At 37.2% G+C, this 6,540-nt stretch overlaps 1 pseudogene; it reads left to right on the top strand.

Moving 5' to 3' along the window:
* The first annotated feature begins 3,451 nt into the window (after positions 1-3,451).
* Positions 3,452-4,927, top strand: LOC136241596 (zinc finger protein 57-like; annotated as a pseudogene).
* Positions 4,928-6,540: the final 1,613 nt, after the last annotated feature.

Below are 6,540 nucleotides of genomic sequence, written 5' to 3'. Positions count from 1 at the left end.
TCCTCCATTATGAATGCTGGAAAGGGAGCGTTTGCTAAAGAGTTTATACCCAGAAGAACTAGGATTGGGCCCTACAAGGGAGAAGTGGTACAGAAAGAAGATGTCACTGATGAAACTGATACAAGTTACTTCTGGAAGGTAATACTGTGATAATTGGAGCATTATATTATTGTAATAATAACAAGAGATGAATGATGGTATTACAGCATAGCTTAGTGAGAAAGTCTCTACTTTGGCATTGAGCAAAGTATTGTTATACCTAATGTGCCAAAGTAGGGACTTTCCCACTGAGCTATGCTGTAACAGTGGCGGTGGAAGGTGGGGGCTACAGGGGCTAAAGCCCCCCAACTTTCAAAAAGCAGGGGCAGAGCCCCCAAACAAATGTGACTGGATTTGCGAAAAGAGGTCTTCCACACACAACCAATACATCAAATTTTACGACTCATAACTTCGGATTGGAAAATGCTGTTGACTTGGAATTTGGCTAGCAGTGAGTGCCAACATAGCTTAGTGGATGGAGCAAATTGTAGGGTAATATGTTTCTTTATCACTGAGATATGGTTTTCCAAGTTCATAGAATTGGATGTGTGTGGAAGACCCATTTATGCAAATCCAGTCACAAATGTGTTCTATGACATCATAAGACGTATCACATGATCAACACCGTATACGCTTGTCAGCGTGCTTACGTAGCGACTAATAGCTCAAGTATTTAATGCTGATTTATAGCCATGCTTTCTTGTTATATGACTATTTATCTAGCATTACTGTGATTAAGAATATTGGCTAAAATTGCCTCCAGATTCAATCTCATAGAACTTATTTTTCAAAAATTTCTGGGGGGGAGGGGGGCATGCTCCCAGACCCCCCTAGAAGGAGCATGCTCTGAGTGCACTTCATGCACTGTGCATGTATAGCCACAATAGCTATACTTAGCCCCCCCATATTTTCATACCTTTCTCCGCCACTGTGTAATACCATCATTCATCTCTTGTTTCACTATTTTTTGTTCAGTGCATAGATCCCTACTTCATTTTTAAATTAACAATTTTTAAAATACTAGTTTGTTTTGTTTTTTGTTGTGGCACAGCTAGCTACAATGTAACTTGTGACTTTGTATTAGAGTATATCTCGAGTCAGCCAAGAGGTGTGCAGCTAGCTAGATCAATAAAAGGTGATGTCATTTTGTTTACTGTTAAGTAAACAGCTAGATTAGTAAGAGATATGGTCTCCGTACTCTATCACTATTAGTCCACCTAGATCTTTAATTGATGTGCGTGGTCACAAACCTATCGCAAATGAAATTCCAATCGCGAACTTGCAGATATCTAGCTAGTATATCTATTATAGTAGCGCCGGGACTGAAGCACTTCTGGTGTCTATAACAAAATTATGTTGCTGAAAGAAAGTGTGTTGATACGGAAAATTAACGCCTCAATATGGTTTCATTGGATGAAGAAGAAGACAAGCAGCCTGATTGAAGATGAAAGAAAAGTCAAGGCGCAGAGGGCCTACACTCGTTGGAACCCCCAAAAGGCACATCCCACTTATTATTATGGCATAAAATGGTGACTGTGTGTTGCTTCGTTTGGCCTCTAGCCTTGCGACTGTGGTCAGTGAGGCAGTGAGACTAAAATTCAAGTTTTGGGAATTTTTAAATTTTATATCCAGCCACCTGTAAGTGTTTTGTTGTATTTAATGCTGTTTTATGTATTATATGGACTAGTACTATTCCGTAAAGGTGATATTCGTGACGATTTTTAAAGGCAGAATTTTGGGTGGCGCACAAAAATTTCACCACAATCCCTACTTAAACAGTACTACCGTAGGAATGTGCAGTATCAAAAGTATACTAGATACGTATATCATGGAAAAAACTTTCATACAGTCAAGTTTTCACTAAATAGAGTGACTGACTGTTATATTAGAGTATTTTATTTTTTTTTTAAAATATTAAGTGCCTGATCTGCAATTCCATTGTTCATTGGCATCACATGATATGATCCATTCTAGAATATTACTAATATTCAAGGCCAAGAATAGCAACTTCTTGTTCTTGATTGGTGAAGTGAACCACGGAAATGACTGCTCTATTAGAGTAGTGACTGGTTAAATAATACTACTATTTTTACCACTGTTCTTTATGCTATTTAAGGTTATTTATACATAGTTTCAGAGATACGGACTCTTCAGACTCTGGGGTCCAGATAACTTAGGTTCCACTGTAGATGTCAATATTTCACATATGCCAGTACTTTGTGTAGCTTTACATACACATGTATGGGTATTCCAAACATTTAGTATACTCATCTTACTCATGTATTATGGTGCTATAGGTCAAGGTCATGAAGGGTAACTCTGAGTCATACTACATTGATGCCAAGAATGAAGAACATGCTAGTTGGTTGAGATTTATCAATTGTGCTAGAAATGAAAAAGAACAGAATTTATTATCATTCCAATACCAGGGTAATATTTACTGCTACACCATTAAGGATATTCTACCAGGCACAGAACTATTAGTATGGTATGGTGAGCAGTATGTCAAACTATTGGGAATACCAGTGGACTACATGTTTGGTAAGGATATTACATACTATATAATTAATGGTATTCAAGAGATTTGTGAATCTGAAAAAACATGAACAAAATACCGGATTCCAATTGTTCTTTCACAGAGCTATGGTAAAGTAGGCATGTTAAAAGTTCCATTTCTGACACATGGCAAGGAATTTCATGACCATTTTATTGGCATTCTGTCACCATTCCACCGGCATTCTGTAGCTCATTCCATCTCGTGTTTCTTGTCTTCCCCCTACTGATGCAACAATGGGAGGAAATATCAGCAAAAAAGGCAACTTTTTATCACTGCTTGAAACTTCTTTGTTTACTAGAGTGGTATATCCCCAGTATATGGAACAGTTAATTGTTTGGTATTTTAGTAGTTTTTCAGTAAACCTGCATTCACTGATGTTTTACTGAGAGTTTCAAACTTAGTAAAACAATTATGTTCCATATACTTAAAGTTACTGACACTTTACTATGGGTACAACTACAGTAAAGCAGCTTAGCAAATCAGTAAACTAAGAACCTTCAAGCAGTGTTATGTCTACTGTAACATAGGTATGACCAAAGTAGGGATTAAACGTCCTCTAGTATACATGTGTGCAGATGTACTGTAGATAATCAATTGAGTGACTTACATTATGTGCTCCCTGAATTGTGACGTGGCAACTCCACTTGATTTGCAGCTTTGTTATACCCATTACACAGCATTACAAATGAAGAACAGTAGTTAAGAAGCGTCTCTGCAATTAATTCAGTTGCTACAGAAATTGCATGTAAACACAGTCACACCCGACTATCAATTACAAAGAAGTGAACGTTTCATTTTCAGCTATACCTTTTATACAGAGTTACAAATGAAGAACAGTGTGAGAAGCACCTCACTATGGAATTACGGACAACTCAAACTCTCATAATATCTAGCTATCATGCGTTGAATCAACACCTAAACGCAGTATGGGGGAAAATAAATGGTGTGGACAAGGGTAAGTCCATGATGTATGCATTGTAGCTGCTGCAAAAGGCATGTCTGAGGGTGAAGCTACTGTAACAATGGACAGTGAAAAAATCAAGCCATTAGTACTACCTGTATAGTTGCTTGGTTGGAGGTATAATCTTTTAGTAGAAGATTCAGAGATTTTACAGTAACTTGTTGTAAGAAGTTGGGGTCACTCTGAAATCATTTTTGAGCTTAATTGTGTCTATCCAATCCTGGAAAGTTAGAGTGATGTTAGTTTTGGGGTGATAATATGGGCAGAAAAGCCACCTTCATGATCTCTACCATACAGTACTACCATGATAGTGATCTGCTGATTATGCTAACATATTTTCGGGAGTGTGATAATTAAAAGAACAATTCCAGAATAAATTGAAAAAATATTTGGGATTGTACTTCATAAAAGAGTTATTTTGTAAAAGCTGATGCTCCCATGTGGGATCAAACTGCATATAAATTTTGAAATGATTTTTGTTGAGTATTTGTAGTATTTGTCTGTGTATCTTGGCTATATATACTGTACAGATTGCAACTACACTTGTGCTCACTGCCAATCACAGTTTGTGGAGAAAAATAATTTTGATCTTCACTTGAAGTACAGTCAAGCTTGTCGTGATGCTAATCCACAAGTGTTCAAGTGTGGAAAACGTGGAGAAGTGTTTACTACACTGATCAACCTTCAACAACATATCAGGAGACATGAACAAAATGACCATCTCACATCCACATACTCAAGCTCTCAAGAAGTTTCCAATTCTTCAACGTCACAGACACCAATTCCAGCTGGTGATAGTGAACACTTCAAATGTCAATTCTGTGACAAATCTTTTACATAAAATGAAGATCTACAGGAACACTTACAAACTCATAATGGAGACCGTCCTTATGAATGTCAAATTTGCAGTAAGAAATTTACAAGACGTAATAATCTGACATCACACATGAGAAGCCATACTGAAAAGAAGCTCTACAAGTGTCAGTATTGCAGTAAAGTGTATACAAACAATAGTAACTTGAAACGTCATTTACAAGCCCACACTGGAGAGAAGTGTAAACACTGTAGTAAAACATTTACATCAGCTGATGGTCTCAAGCATCATACGGGGATTCACACAGGCGAGAAGCCATTTCAGTGTCAATACTGTTGTAAAGCATTTACAGCTAAAGCTACTCTAAAAGAGCATTTACGAACCCATACTGGGGAGAAACCTTACATTTGCAATCATTGCAATAAAGCATTGCACTACTCAAGTATTTTATGCAGTCATGAAAAGGTTCATAAAATGGAGAAGCCACACCGATGTGATCATTGCTGAAAACAATATAAGTATAGCCACCACCTGAAAATTCATTTGAGAAGTCATACAGGAGAAAGACCATATAAATCTCAGTACTGCTGCAAGGCATTTGTGATTCTTCTCTAAGAGCCAGAGAGCTCACACTGGAGAGAAACTATTTCAATATCAATATTGTGCTGAGTCATTTACATCATCTGGTGAGCATGCCAGTCATGTGCAAACTCATACCAAAGAAAAACCTTACAAATGTCAATATTGTGGCAAAGCATTTGCAACATCTACTCATCTTACCTGTCATGTACAAACTCCTTAACCAGAAGCCCTACCTATGTCATCACTGTGGTAAAAAAATACTCACGAGGTGATAAACTGCAAATACATTTAAGAGCTGGTACAGGAGAAAGGCCCTATAAATGTCAATATTGTAGCAAAGCGTTTGTTACTTCTACTTGTCTTCATAGACATTTAAGAGTCCATACAGGAGAGAAACGTTACCCGTGTCATCATTGTAGCAAAATATTCACACGAGGTCATAATTTACAACTACATTTAGAACTCACACAGGAGAAAAGCCCTACAAATGCAAACATTGTAGTAAAGCATTTACAACTTCTGGTTATCTCTGTACTCATTTAAGAACTCATACGGGAGAGAAACCTTACCACTGTTTGTATTGTAGTAAAGCATTTATCACTTCCACTTACCTGAAGATTCATATGAAAACACACACCAAGTAACTATCTGTATGGTCATAATTGTATACTTTTATATCATATGTTTTGCCTTAAGTAGTTGTACATGATACATTTAAATGTACAGTGACGAGACACCAAGCATGCTGGTAGGGTGGTACTTAAAATGTACACAAATGTGACTAACCGAAAGTTGATATACAAGTGAAACTAAGATGCATATACAGTTGAGCCATGATAATGAATTCAGGGAAGCTGTACGTACGTACGTATATATTTGTGGAGAGTGCAGGACTGCACAATGCATCCACCTATGTAATATTGATAAAAAGGTTAGGGAATGTGCAGGTATTATTATTATCATCAATTTTGTTATAATGACGGTTGTACAAAAGGACATACCTGCTCCCCACACATAAGCATACGAACAATAAATGAGCACGGCATTACAAAAGCACTTAATAACAGAACAAAAAACCTTGTATAGTTACACAAATACCAGAAAAGATAACGGCGTAAGGCCAAGCAGAACAGAGTTGACTTCTTTATTGTAGGATGGCATATGGTATAGAGTTCCAAAGGAATGTGCTGTTTACAAAGAAGGGATAATGATATGAGAAATAGATGTAATTGGTCATATGGATAGAGGATGAGATCTGGTTGAGTTTTCAGATAGCTGATAATGCTCATGAAAAGGTAATGAAATTCTAGATCTGTGGTGAAGACTATTGTGTACATGACAAATAGTGTGGTGTTGTTGAATGGTAGGCCATTTAAACTCTTGGATGCAGATGGTTTGCTCCAGCATTGAGACAAGGGATTAAACCTGCTGTTGGATGCAGCCCTATGTTGTATTGATTCCAAAGTGTTGATGCTCTTAGTAGTGTGAGGATGTCATCAGTTTTAATTTATTTATTTATTAAGGCTTTACAGCACAAGTGCTGAAGGTCTGTAGGAAAACTGGTCCTACAGACTGTCTAGAGTTGTT

This window comes from Dysidea avara, chromosome 1 (assembly GCF_963678975.1).
Source record: "Dysidea avara chromosome 1, odDysAvar1.4, whole genome shotgun sequence".
Classification (NCBI taxonomy): domain Eukaryota; kingdom Metazoa; phylum Porifera; class Demospongiae; order Dictyoceratida; family Dysideidae; genus Dysidea; species Dysidea avara.
The sequence above is the reverse complement of the archived record's forward strand: the minus strand, read 5'-3'. Positions and strand labels throughout refer to the sequence as shown.